The sequence below is a fragment of the Chiloscyllium plagiosum genome, unplaced genomic scaffold (genome assembly GCF_037043375.1).
Source record: "Chiloscyllium plagiosum isolate Xiang-an unplaced genomic scaffold, Cpla_swu_hap1 HiC_scaffold_4, whole genome shotgun sequence".
Classification (NCBI taxonomy): domain Eukaryota; kingdom Metazoa; phylum Chordata; class Chondrichthyes; order Orectolobiformes; family Hemiscylliidae; genus Chiloscyllium; species Chiloscyllium plagiosum.
This window is the reverse complement of record NW_028270142.1, coordinates 90,234,369-90,248,751: the sequence shown is the minus strand read 5'-3', so window position 1 is coordinate 90,248,751 and position 14,383 is coordinate 90,234,369. Positions and strand designations below refer to the sequence as shown.

At 39.4% G+C, this 14,383-nt stretch overlaps 1 protein-coding gene across 6 annotated transcripts in view; it reads left to right on the top strand.

Annotated features, from left to right (window-relative positions):
• The first annotated feature begins 11,412 nt into the window (after window positions 1–11,412).
• The window catches only part of trappc9 (trafficking protein particle complex subunit 9), a 663,479-nt gene continuing 660,508 nt past the window's right edge, over window positions 11,413–14,383 (top strand). For 2 of the 6 annotated variants that reach the window (XM_087986473.1, XM_087986472.1), the window contains exon 1: window positions 11,413–11,600. The gene's annotated coding sequence lies outside the window, so the exon portion shown is untranslated. Of the gene's footprint in view, window positions 11,606–13,424; window positions 13,444–14,383 lie in introns of those variants that run through there. The other 4 variants (XM_087986471.1, XM_087986468.1, XM_087986469.1 and 1 more) reach the window with 3 other exon arrangements.

The window sequence follows — 14,383 nt, the reverse complement described above, 5'->3', positions numbered from 1 at the left end:
TTAGTAAAGGAAGAGATCGGTGCTGTAGTGAGAAGTGATACCAGCACTGGAGATCAAGTTGTAGAATCAATCTGGACAAAAATAAAAAATAAGAAGGGAAAGTAATCCCTGGTAGGAGTATTCTATAGGTCCCCAAATAGTAGTCCTGCAGTGGGGCACAGTATAATCCCAGATATTCTGGGGTCTACTAAGAAAGATAATCATTGGTGATTAAGATAAAATCATTGGTGATTTTAATATGCATGTACTCTAGATTAATCAAATTGTCAAGGGTAGCCTCAAGGGAGAGTTAATTAAATGTTTTAGAGATTGCTTCTTGGAGCAGCATTTTGGGGAACCAACCATACAGCAGGCTATTGTGTGATAAAGTGGGATTAATTAATGATTTCCTAGTCAAGGATCCTCTAGGGAAGAGTGATCATGACACAATGCAATTTCAAATTCAGTTGGAGGCCACAAAACCAGAGTCCCACACTCGTGATCTGGAGCTAAACAAAGATAATTACATTGGCATGAAGGACAGATCTGGGCTTACTGGACTGAGTGGGAAGACTAAAAGGTAGAACACTTGATGAACAGTGGAAGATATTTAAGGAAATACTCAGTTGTTCCCAACTAAAATATATTCTGAAATGAAGAATGATTCTAAGAGTAGAAAATAATCCATGGCTAAGCAAGGGAGTTAAAGATAATATCAAGACAAAAGCTTTAAGACATACCATATTGCAAAGGCCAGTGGTAGGCTGGAAGATTGGAAAATGTTGATAGATCAACCAACAGTTACTACAAAGTAATAAAAAGAGAAAAGGCAAACTATGAAAGAAAGCCAGTGCAAAATATAAAAACAGATGGCAAAAGCTTTTCTAAGTATATAAAGGGGAAGCGCTGAAGTGAACGTTGATCCTTTGGAGGATGAGACAAGGGAGTTAATATGGGGAACACAGAAACGGCAGAGTCACTAAATCAATATTTTGCTCCAGTTTTCGTAGTGCAGGAGTCTAGTACCATCCCAATAGGAACAGGCAATGCAAAGGCTTTAGAAAGGGAGGTATCTTCATCACTGGGAAAAAAGTATTGAGCAAGCGATTGGGATTTAAGGCAGACAAGTCCCCAGGACCTGATGGCCAACATCCTAAGGTCTTAAAGGAAGTGTTAGCAGTGATAGTTGGTTCATTGGTTATTATATTTCAAAACTCCCTGGCTACAGAACTCCAACCTTCTAGAAAGCCCAACCTTCCAAGACTGATCACTTTGATTACTTTTTGTACCTGTAGAGTGGCCTTTAGGGATTGATATGTGTGGACACCTATATTTGTTCCCCCACTGCTTCTAGTCTTTCACCTTTAAGAAAATATTCTGAGTTGTCTTTCTAACAGTTACCTGTATTAAACTGTATGGCTTCTATAATCTAGAACGTCTACTTCAATTCTTCAAACCCATGACTTTTTTTCAGAAACACTAAAACCCTGAACCACCTCTCAGTGCCAACAAAATCCAGAAGTCCTTCCAATTCTATCAAAGCGTGTGCAATTAAATAATGTTCTTGCTATCTAGTACCGAAAGAAAAAATATTATTTTCCTTCATTTTGTTCCTGCTGTTTATTCTCTGCATGAGAAAGGAATAAAATTTAAATGCATGAAAGAAAATAAATACACATGAAATAAAAGTGAGTCAGTTACAATTTTTATAGAACAATGAGAGGTGAACAATTCAACTTCCAAATGTACAAAGAAAAATACACAATGACATTCAATAAAGATTGAAATTGCCATTTTCAGTTTCTGTAAATTGATAACATATCTATTTTCAAGTATAATTAACAATCCCACTGTTTTCAGATTTAAAATTCACTCAAACACCACTTCCTATACTTGAGGAACCATGAATAATAGAGATTTGGAATTCCACTCATTTCTTGTGTGTTACTTCCCCTGTGTTCTCATTTTCATGTATAAGACAGGAAACACAAATAAGATTGGATAAACAGAGCACTCGTCACATTTTCATCATGAAATATAATTTTATACTGGTTCACTTCTTGCTCTTAAAATAAAGTAATTAATTATATTCACTGTTATTTATCTGCGCACGTGATGGCAACTTCATTCAAGTGCAAATATATATTAATGCAGAAATCCAAAGTTGCAGTCCACCATCAACTTTAAGAAATGGCATCTTGCTGACCAGGTCACCACTGAAAAGCCTTGTTGTATCTTCACAGTATATATGAGAAGTTAAGTTTTGTCCATTTCAGTCTGTGTGTGCTTTAGTGAAGTGATAAATGTTAATGACCAGAGAAAATAACCTTAGATTAGATTACATTACAGTGTGGAAACAGGCCCTTCGGCCCAACAAGTCCACACCGACCCGCCGAAGTGCAATCCACCCATACCCCTACATTTACCCCTTACCTAACACTACGGGCAATTTAGCATGGCCAATTCACCTGACCTGCACATCTTTTGAACTGTGGGAGGAAACTGGAGCACCCGGAGGAAACCCACGCAGACACGGGGAGAACGTGCAAACTCCACACAGTCAGTTGCCTGAGGCGGGAATTGAACCCGGGTCTCTGGTGCTGTGAGGCAGCAGTGCTAGTCACTGTGCCACCGTGCCGCCCACCTTCTGGCACTGAAAATTAACGATTAAAAGTGTGAGACTTCACTCCCCTTTTTATTTACTATTCAAGTACTTTCTATCAGAATTAGTGGGAGGTGGAGAATTCAAAATGTGTTAGAAGATTGGGGATCTTTGAAATTTTATATGACTAACTCAGCATTTACTTTTAGTTCTTGTGCTCAAACAGGATATGTCTGTGGGTCAAAGTGTAGGGTCTGAGCTATGGTAATCCTTTTGTAAAGAATGATGTGGAGACAAGAACCTTTATCATAGAAATGCAGTGATGAAAGCAACTGATTTTCATAGGTTATAATTGTACCATACATCTTCATATTCATTTCCTTAAGTTGAGGTCTGCTTCTCTCCCATTTTGTTTGATTGTGTTAGAATAAAATAGCTTATGAATCCCACATTGTGAGTGGAGGATTGCAAATTGGAACGATCCACTCTGAATGTAGCTTCAGTGAACCAAGATCTCTTGCACCTTCATTTCCATTATTTTCCCAAATATTAAAATATGAGAATTCTTAATAACTGAGATCTGACGTGATATATATGTATCTAAGCAGATTTTGATAACTATTCACGATCCAGAGAACCACAGTGACATTTACAGGAGAGAAGGTTTTTGTATATTTTCACAAAACTTTTCGGTTCACAGGATTTTCAGCACTAAAATAAAAAATTGGTGGACAACACACCACTACCTCTGCAGTTAGTTAACACTCAATGGAGTGTTAATGCCAGGGAGAGGGCTTTCTACCCCTCTCAAGAAAGGAAGTCCTACATAAGGGAGCCTATGGTCAACCTGATAGATTGTTTGGGTGACAGGCTGACAGAGCAGTTAATAAAGCATACAGTGTCCAAAGATTTATTAATAATGGGAATAAAGTACAAGATAAAATGGTTTTACTGAATTTGTTAAGACATTGGTTCAGTCTCAGCAGTGACATGATGTTACTGGGAAGAATTTGCCAATAGTGATATTATCCTGGAATAAGAAGTTATTACTTATCCCAAACTGAAATTCAAGATACAGTCAGTGGAAGAGATGTGAAGTTAAATAGAAAAGCAGTAAAGAATTTAAGCTCCGACTTAGGTTTGCTGAGCAAAAGTAAGTCAGAGTATATTAATAATTAAAAAAGAATACCACTAGATCAGTTGAAATTTTAATCACTTCAAGCCCATCAAATAAAACAAACAGAAACATCTCTCTCTCTCTCGGTACTACACTAGACTGGGTTTTAACACAAGTGCATTACCGGGTGCTCTTGGAATTGCATCAGTATTTGTTAGCTGTACCATGCTTGGATTATTTCTAATGTGTTTAAAAATTGTTGAATCTATTTGATAAAGGAATAGAGTGGTTTTCTTCGCTTATCTTCATTTTTTTTGTTTTATTGTTGAAACAAAGACTATAACATGGCATGTTTACGTATTAGTAAAAGATCACATTGGTAAAAAAGAATGATATATCCAGCCAGAATCCTGTTGGGAAACTAATTTCCCTGGTATTAAAATCAACTGCGAGATCCAAGATGGCGGCGACTCAGCAAGTCTGAGTCTATATTGCTCCTCCCAAGACTTGGGCAAAGTGGGTTACCCGCCTCCATCACACTTACCAAATCATTTAAAACAGTTTTTATCTCATGAAATTAATTGCTCAGTACTAAATTTAAACAGGAGAAAGTGAGGTCTGCAGATGCTGGAGATCAGAGATGGAAATGTGTTGCTGGAAAAGCGCAGCAGGTCAGGCAGCATCTAGGGCTTAAGGGCTAATGCCCGAAACGCCGATTCTCCTGTTCCCTAGATGCTGCCTGACCTGCTGCGCTTTTCCAGCAACACATTTCCATCACTAAATTTAAACAGTCTAGTCTCCTGTAAAAATGACTAGGGAGAAAGGAGCCCGCAGTTCTCAGCAGGCAGGAACCCCTCCCCCACCCTCCCCAGCTGCAGCAGAGGCTTCCGCAGCCGCCCCAGGGGACTTACCTACGGTGGCAAGCCTCGCGGAAATAATCTCTAAACTGGATGCGAAGATCGATGCCTCAATCGAAGAGTCCCGAAGCCGATGGAATTCACTCTCGGCCGCACTACGAAAGCATGGCCGAGACATCAAAGAAATCAAGCGTGAAGTCGGAGGGGCGGAGCTAAAGGCCGCGACCTCGAGAATCAAGGTCGTCGAAAAAATATTAGTTTGTTTGGCCTTCCCAAATGGCCAAACATTCCTCGAGCAGTGGCTTTCACAGCTGTTAAATGTGGAGGCTGGGTCAGGCTAGGTAAGGGTGGAATGGACCTACCGGGTTGCAGTGCACGGGCCTGGCTCAAACCAGAGCCCCTGCCTGGTCCTGTTCCGGCTGCAGAGCTACAAGGAAAGGCAGATGCTCTTGGAAGCTTCCAGAAATCTTGGGAAAGATCCCCAAGCCATGATTTATAAAGGATCCAAGATTATGTTATTTCAGGACTTTTCCCCAGCCTTGGTCCGAAAGAGGAAGGCGTTTGACGAAGCGAAGAGGCGTTTAAGGGACTTAAACATTCAGTACTCCTTGCGCTACCCAGCTACGCTACGTTTCAGCCATGAAGGGTCTGTGTATAACTTCGGATCACCGAAGAAAGCCAAGGAACTTTTGGACTCTCTTAAATAAATTATAAGAGTTAATTGATGTTGTTTTGCCCTCCCCCCACCCTGGTTTACCCCCTTTTTTGCCTTTCATTACTGTTTAATATTATCTCCGGGGGGAGGGAAGAGGGGTTTATTTATTTATTCTTTACTTAGCGATTTTCTACCCTTTTTTAAAATATATATATGTATATATGTGTATAGGCCAGGGGGTCTAGCTAATGTAGATGGGGGGGAAGATGGTTACCTTATCCTATCTTATCTCTGTCCTGAGGAGCGGCTTTGTTTTCCCCTGTTATTCTGTATTACTATATTTAACTATTACTTGCTGAGACTGTAATTTTATAGTCATATATGTTCATATATGGTATTAATATTACCAAATATATCCAGGTGTTGGTGTGGGTGGGGTGGTGGGGGTAGGGTACTCATTGTTAATTCTAGCTCAGTAGTATATTTGAATTTTCTTTATCCTATTGTGGGGTGCCTGGGTCAAGGATGGGGCACTGGTTGGGAGAGGTTATGATGGGTTTTTGGAAAGGAAGTGATGCCCCCTGGGAATAAGGGGGAAGATCTCTGTTTAATTTTTTTTTATTTAGAAATAGTTTTTTATTATATTGATGTGAGTGTATTAAACAGACTTTATTTTTCTGAATTTTATATGCTCTATGCTCGGGATGTTTTGGATTGGCTTTCTTTCCCTGGGGGTCTCGGATTTGCCTGGTGATTATGGGTAATCGGTCGATTTGGTGCACCTGGAATGTCACATGGAGTAATTCACCAATCAAAAGGAAGAAAATATGATCAAACCTCAAGAAGGAAAGGATCGATATAGCTCTCCTATAGGAGACACATTTATTGGATAAAGAACACCTGAAATTACGACAGGGAAGAGATTATTTTCCATTCTCTCTTTCTGTGCAAGGAAAAACATTTTGGTAAATTGGGTGGCTGAGGGCCCTCATGGACTTTCGCGTTGGCACAGAATAATTATGGAATATACTCCCCCTGACTTCCTTACAAATATGGTGCACCAAAAAAAAACGAATTACTCCATAAAATATGGCAGTCCTTCTTGAATTACACAAGTACAGATATCTCAGTCATCCTAACAAGGGCCTTTATTTAATTGAGAGGGTCAACCTGGCTGGTCCAGGGCCCCTTAGGAGCGGAATCCCACATGAATACGGGTTTTGTTGTGATCTGATGTTAACACATACCGAGCATGTATATCACTGCTCAACTTCTGTGTTATCCGTTGTTTTTCTTTTCTCTTGAATAATGTAAGAGTTTTAGTCATACACTCTGGTTAGTCGTAGGTTAGATGAGTAGTTAGTTGAGTTTTGTTTTTTTTCTCTGGGTATTTCTTTTTTTCTGTTTGATAGATTTTGGTTCTTATTTATTTAAGATTTAATTGTATATCAATGTTTATACTTTTTTTTTAGTTTTCTTTTGTAAACGTGTAAAAACATGTTACATTTTCAATAAAAATATCTATAAAAAAAAATCAACTGCACATTTCCCCTTAACAACTGAGGCCATGAGATCATACTGTTTCATACAGATATTATGGGTGGAAACAATGCCGAAAAAGAAAACAAAATTCGGAAGATCAAAGCTCCAGATATCAAGGATGGGCTAAACTGTCTCTCACAATTACTTCTGATTCCAACACTGACTTCACTTTGATAGTTAATCCAATGGACCCAGGTCTTTCCTTGTTACAATTTTTTCTTTTAAGCTTTTGTAATTTGTTTTTATGTCATTTAACATGCGAGGAAGGAGAAGATGGAGATGTTTTCAATTTGCAGGCCCTCAATGTCTCTGAATGACTTTGATTTAACATCATGTAACAAACTGCAGCTCAACCAGAAGGCTGTTGTCAGCCAGATTTTCCTTAACTCAAAAATCATCATGTCATTCTGCCTCAAAGCAATGATTTCACTAGCTCTCCAAATGAGCACTATTCTTCTGCATTCTCCCACAACCCCTAATGCAATTGAATCCACCTCCATTCTATCTCTGGCAATGCATTCCAGACACACACCATAAGTTGCATGGAAAGGATTTTCCTTATTTCACTTTTGCTTATTTTCTGAATTACTTTAAATCTATTTTCTCTCATTCTTAATCCTTCCATGAGTAAAAACAATGTTTCTCTGTTCACTCTGTCCAGACCTCGGAATTTTAAATACTTCAATCCTATTATCTCTCAGCACTTTCTTCTCCAAAGTTGGAGTTGCAAGTAGACAGGATGGTGAAGAAAACGGTTGGCATGTGTGCCTTCATTGGTCAGTGCATTGAGTATAAGAGATTAGATATCATGTTGCGGCTGCACAGGATGTTAGTGAGGCCATTTTTAGAATGTTATGATCAATTCTGGTCTCTCTGCTATAGGAGAAATGTTGTTAAACTTAAACAGATTCAGAAAAGATTTACAAGAATGTTGCTGGGATTGGAGGTTTTGAGCTATAGGGAGAGGATGAATAGGCTGAGGGTTTTTCCATGGAGCATCGGAGATTGAGAGATGACTTTATAGAGGTTTATAAAATCACAAAGGGCATGGACAAGGTAAATAGCTAAGGTAGTTTTCCCAGGGAGTCCAAAACTAGAGGGCGTAGATTTAAGGTGAGAGGGGAAAGACTTAAAAAGGAACTTAGGGGCAACTTTTTCACACAGAGAGTGGTGTATGTATGGAATGAGCTGCTAGAGGAGGTGAAGAGAGTTACTATTGCAACATGAGAAAGGCATCTGGATGATTATATGAATAGAAAAGGTTTAGAGGAATATGGGCCAAATGCTGGCAAATGGGATTAGATCAGTTTTGGATATCTGGTTGGCACAGACAAGTTGGACTGAAGGATCTGTTTCTATGCTGTATATCTCTATGATAACAATCCAACTTTATCTTCATAATTGAATTCCTCGACATGGAAACATTCATGTAAACCTCTTTTACACTCTCTCTACCCATATGTCCTAAAGTGCAGTGTTTTGATGGCACTGTGCCTTTAAGAGGGATTTGCTCAGTGCTGTTTCTCTTGCAGAGAGGTGCTACTACTGGTGTGGAGTGACTGCTTAAGAAGCAATGGGTAAACACCTTTGAGCTCCCTCAGTATTTTGAAAAAATTAGACCAAAGTAGCATTAGTGAGTGGAGTCAGGTTCACATGAACCCAAGGTTTTAGTTTTGCTTTCAGTTGAAGTTGGAACTGGCTGTTGAAGTTGATAGATAGAGCACTGTCTCTCTACTGCAGCAAAGCTGACATTCTCTCTCTGCTGTTAGATTTTTTTTTCAGTGTTCCTTTCTCCTGGACTGGTGATACCAAAAGAGAACAACATTATTTTGCTGAATTTGCCTTTGTTAGGGGTGTGTTTATGGAAAGCTGCTATACTGGAACAGTTGATGAATAGTGGTTAAGTAATACATTATTTTATTAATTATTTTAACAGAGTTATAATTATGCAAATTCCTCTTTTTTGTTTGTATGTTAACTGTGTTGTAAAAATAAAATGCGTTTTGCTTCAAGTTGAGTTGTGGACCTACCAAATCACATCTGGAATTCAGTGTTATACACTTCCCTTTCAATAAGATAAAAGTTAAGTTTTATACATCTCTTTGATATATTTGAGGGGATTGGTCTGATCCATAACAGTGTCCAGACCAATACATGATACAGCACCACATTCGTTTTCCTTTTTAGACTAAGGACTGAAATTGAAGTCAGACTCTGTTGTATAGTTGAAATACCAAAACAGCTAACTTGGAAAACAGAAGCAGTATATGTTTCTAGCGATGTTGTTTTCCAAGCATTGAAGTCATTACTTTGAAACAGAGTGGCACCAAGATCTTTGAGTTACGTTAAAGATACACCTGACATAAAATTCCCCAAATTAGCTGTCTTTCAAGCCAGGTTGATAGAAAGCACAGACCAGGTTTCTGTTCTTTACAAGAATTACTATTTGTTACAAATAAATAGATTCATTACAGGTAACAATTACCAATCATCAACAAAAACAGAAGTGTTATGGGTGGATGGAAAATGTAAGAAAACAGCTCAATGGTTCCTGTTCATAGGGTTTGCTGAGCTGATCATTTTGCCTTGCTAAGACGTGCTGCTTCTCAATCTGTCTTCAATAGATACTTTCATTTGTTTGCAGGAGACAGAGATCGACTGCTTCACATCTAATAACGCTTTGGTTAAAAGCTAGAGTTTACAGCAACTGATGAGGGAAAATATACCAGTTTTCTTCAGACTTTAGATATTTTCGAAAGACAGGCACTAATTCCCTTAATACAAGCTCAAATTGTTGTGGCCATCCCATTCACATCCAAAGCTGAAAAAGGGTCACTAGACCCAAAATGCTAACCCTGCTTTCTCTCCACAGATGTTGCCACATCTGCTGAATTATTTCAGCAATTTCTGTTTCTATTTCTGATTTGCAGTACCTGGAATTCTTTGGGTTTTTTGTTTAACTGTTCAACTACCTGGGAGCCAATTACATTGTTGCTGGCAGGCAGAAGGGCTGTGTGATCAGTAACTGGTTACCACTCCACAGTTGTTGCTACTTGTTATACACATCTGGTGCCAGTTTGTCTGCAATCAAACTTTCCCCACTAGTTGAACAAATAACAGTGTAAGCAGTACTTACAATAACTTATGGTAGCTTGGATTTAGAAAGTACAGCAGACTTTTTCACAGTCCTTGGTTTTAAAATTAGTCCTTTCCCCAGTTCAGTTAGAAATGAAAAATAAAAATAAATGGTCTTTATATTATTCTCTACCTGTGTGAATGAGTGTAGCTCCAACAATACTCATATGAAGCTCAACACCATCCAAGACAAAGGAGCTTGCTTTTTTGAAACCTCATTCACCACCTAAAACATTAACTCTCTGCCCTACTGATGCAAAGCAATAGCAAAGTGCACCATCTACAAGATGACCTGCAGCGACTTGTGAAGCCTTCTTCTGCAACATCTTTCTTGCCTCAACCTAAACCCAGAAGGGCAGCAGATGCATGGGAATACCATCATCTGTGAATTCCATTTCAAGCTAAACACCAACCTAACTTAGAAATATGGTGCCTTTCCTTCACTGTCACTGAATCAAAATCCTGGGGTTGTCTTTCTAACATCTGTGGGTATACCAATACCATCAGACCACAGCATTAAAAGGTGACTCATTATCACCTTCTCAATGTCAAGGATGGATGGATGGACAACAAATGCTGGCCTTGACAACCATACTCATATTTCATGAAAGGATTTTAAAAAATAGGCAATGGAATCCATGGCATAAATGGTGAGTTGATTCCCAAATTATCTCAGTTGCTGACAGCGAACTGTCATTTCATTACAGACAGGATGTGACAGCCTCAAAAGGGTACAGAGGATATTTTCGGGGTTTTTGACAGAACTTTTTTTTAAAAGAAAGGGTATCCCAGGTTTGGTTTATTTGTAAAAGAGAAGGCTGAAAGAGACTTATTTCAGATGCAAAAAAGTGCGAAGGACCCAGATTCCCTTGATTAGATGGACGAATTTCCGTGAACTCGAAGGGGAGATTGTCATGATAGGATTCGAGAGGGAGGCGAGTTTATTTTCACTACTAACCAGGTGGCTGGTTAGTAGAGGTAATAACCTTCATGTCATCTAAAATAAATAATAATCTAGGCTACTAACAAGAACTAAACGCAGGATTAGGCAGAATATGTCTTCATTCCCTGGCAGGATGAAAAGAATTATTTTAGTAGTAAATTTCTGAATCTTTTTTCCAGCGAACTTGGAAAACGTCGCTCTTTGTAAAACTGACTCCTATCTTTACTCCGGTGGAAAGGATTCAACACAACGGCGGGCAATTCCAGGGTAATTGAAAGTCACTGATTATGTCGCAAAGAAAACATATCTCATGCATTCTTTGCAGGGTGAAACTAGTGAAATTAGCATCCTCTGAACAGGAGTTCCTTTACCGAGTACAAAAATCCAACTGCACCATACTGACGAGGATATCTGTCAATCCCCAGGCGGATGTTGGAGACAACAGAACGCCGATGACGCTATTGCTGATTGAAGTCAAACGTAAGGGGGCGGGGAAAAGACTAACCGTCACTCAGAGCGCGAGGCTGACCTATGCCACCATGCGCATCCCCGATCTTGAGTGACAGGTATGCGCGTGACCAAATCGAGCATGAGCCGGCCGAGTCCGAGTCCGAGTGTGATGGCATGAGCCTTCTGGCCAATTACAAACAGTAAGGGACAACGACTTCCTGACTCGGCCGGTAGCGCGCCTGCTTACAGCCCCGGCAAACTTCTGACAGCAGTGGGGGTGGTTGCTCATTTCTTATAGATTTCGCTCAGCTGTGAGAGAGGTAAGGTGTGTGTGATCTATTACAAATGGAGGCATTCTGTTTGAAAAAGAGTATTTTTTTTCATTTCACGTTAATGTGGCCCATCTGAATTATTTTTTGTTATCGAGCCCCTTGAGCTGAAGTCAAGCTGTGTGTGTGTGTCAACATTGACGAATGGATGGAGGTGTATAGTTCTTAGATGGATGGTTGCTCTTGGTGATGTCCTGAAGCCCCGAGTTAATTGTATTTAACTTGCCAAACCAAAAATGTTACCTGTTGTGACATAAGAAAGTGACTGCCTGGTGTCGATTGGTTGAGTCTAGGCGGCGATTGGATTGCATAGAAATGATGCCTTTTCCCGGAGCTTAGGCCTTTCCTGGTCTTTCATTTAGCTGAATCTGAAGAACCAGACATGTATATAGAATGCATTTTGTTTATCAGGCAAGCACATTAGATTCTTTCAGAATACATGGCTGAAATCAGCATTTATGCTGCTCAGACTGCATGTTTTTTTTTTAAAAAAAGCATTAGTGCACTTCAAAATCCGAGAGGGTTAAGTGATGGGCTCAACTGGAATATTGTTTGGCTGCACAAAATACTGCATGCTTAGTTGGAACGTTTATTCGACGTTTTGAAAATAATGTAATATGCCAATAAACCTAACTCTTTTGAGTGCTGGAATCCGTTGACATAATATCAGCCGGGGGAAGGAAATGAATAGTCACGCAAAGAAATTTAAGTACCTTGAATCAAGGTTCTGAGGTGAATGGCATTTCAAAATATTGAAGTTTACGCGTTTAGTAAACAGTTTAGAAGCCTGAGCTAAAAATGAAGTAAAACTTGACTTGAGAGTTTGGACAGATTTTCTGAGCCTTAAATTTGTTTCAGGAGTAGATATGAGATGTTAATTTTGCTTTTACTGTAGTCAATGAATTTTGTTATAGTAGAAGTAATTGAATTTTAACGTGCTAATTTTATTTAATTCTTCATTATAAATGCTATGCATTGCAAATACTGGTGATCTCAAATAAAAATTAATTGCTGGAAAAATTCAAATCGAGCTACACGTTTAGAGAGAGAGAGAGAGAGTTATGTTTTGAATGTGATCTGACTTGTTCAGAATAGAGTTCCAAAGAAGAGTTGTGTTGGATTCAAGTTTCTCTTTCCACTTGTCTTAATTCTGGTTGTTGCTTACTGTTTAGAAATTTCTTTGAAAACTAGTATGCTTGAATGTATGGTTATTTTCTGTTACCTAACTTGTTCATTGGATGCTGCACACAGCTGATGGACAGGGTGCAATCTGACCTCTGGTTCAGTGGTGGTGAAGAGGTCAGGAGAATTTTAAGTTTTTTTTATTTTCTTGCTGGACCGTGCAATTCAGACTGAGAGAAGTGAACGACAAGCGTCAAGTCAATTTGATTCTTAATTATAACCTTTTTGTCTTATTCTCCACTATCAACACTAGGCATTGCCATTTGACTAAGAGCTGAACTGGACTAGCCATGTAAATACAATGGCTACAACAGCAGATCAGAAGTTCGAAGTGCTGCAATGTGTAACTCACCTCCTGACTTGCCTAACCTATCCATCTGCAAGGTGCAAGTCATGAGTGTAATGGAATATTCTCCACTCGCCAGGATGATACAGTTCTAACAACACTCGAGCCTGATACCATTCAGGACAAGAAACTAGGTTGATTGTCACTGCATTCACAAACCTCCATTTTGCCCACTGATGACGTTCATTAACAGCAGTGTGTGCCGTCTGCACGATGCATTGCAGAAATTCACCAAGGTTCTTGGAACAGCACCTTTGCAACTCACAACCACTTTCATCTGGATTGGGAAGGACAACATGTAAATAAGTATGTCACAACCGGGAGGTTCCCCTCCAAGCCACACACCATCCTGACTTGGAAATATGTTGCTATTCTTTCAGAGTCACAGGGTCAAAATTCTGGCTCACTCTCCCTAACACTATTGTGGGTGTACCTATGTAAAATGGATTCCAATACGTCCAGAAGGCAGCTTGGAAATATCTTTTCTTGACTGCTTGAGTGAGAGAGAATGAATAGGATGGAGCTTTTTTCCCTTGAAGTGTTGGAGGCTGAGGGGTGACCTTTTAAAGAGGCTTATAAAATCATGAGGAGCATGGATAAGATGTATAGTCAAGGTCTTTTTCTGAGGATGGGGGAGTCGAAAATTAGAGGGCATAGATTTAAGGTGAGAGGGGAAACGATTTAAGCATCTAAGAGGTAACTTTTTCACACAGGATGGTGCATATATGGAATGAGTTGCCTGAGGGAACTGGAGAAGGTGAATACAATTACAGCATTTAATAGGCTTTTAGATGGGTACATGATAGGGAGGATTTAGAGGGATATGGGCTGACTGCTGGCAAAAGGGGTGAGGTCAGATTGGGATGTCTGGTCAGCGTGGACCAGTTGGGTTTGTTTCTATGCTGTATGACTCTAACTCTATAACTAGGATTAAGTGCATGTTCAGCCAATCGTTCCCCAATCTCACGAGCAAGTATCTAAATCCAGGAAATTACATTATTTTGAACTTTGCTGCTGTCTTTGAGTCCTTCACTTTGGTTTGATCATGTCATATGCTTATTTTAATCAATGGTGTTTTCCTAAATTGAGTTTAACTGTAATGGTCAGGTTATTCATGAGTAGAAGAGTGTAAAATTATCAGCACAGTTGGGATTGTTGACCAAGCAGAAGAGCCATGATGTTATAAAATGGTGGAGCAGGCATCAGGGGCTGCCCACTCTGAGTGTGAATACTTAAAATCAGCACT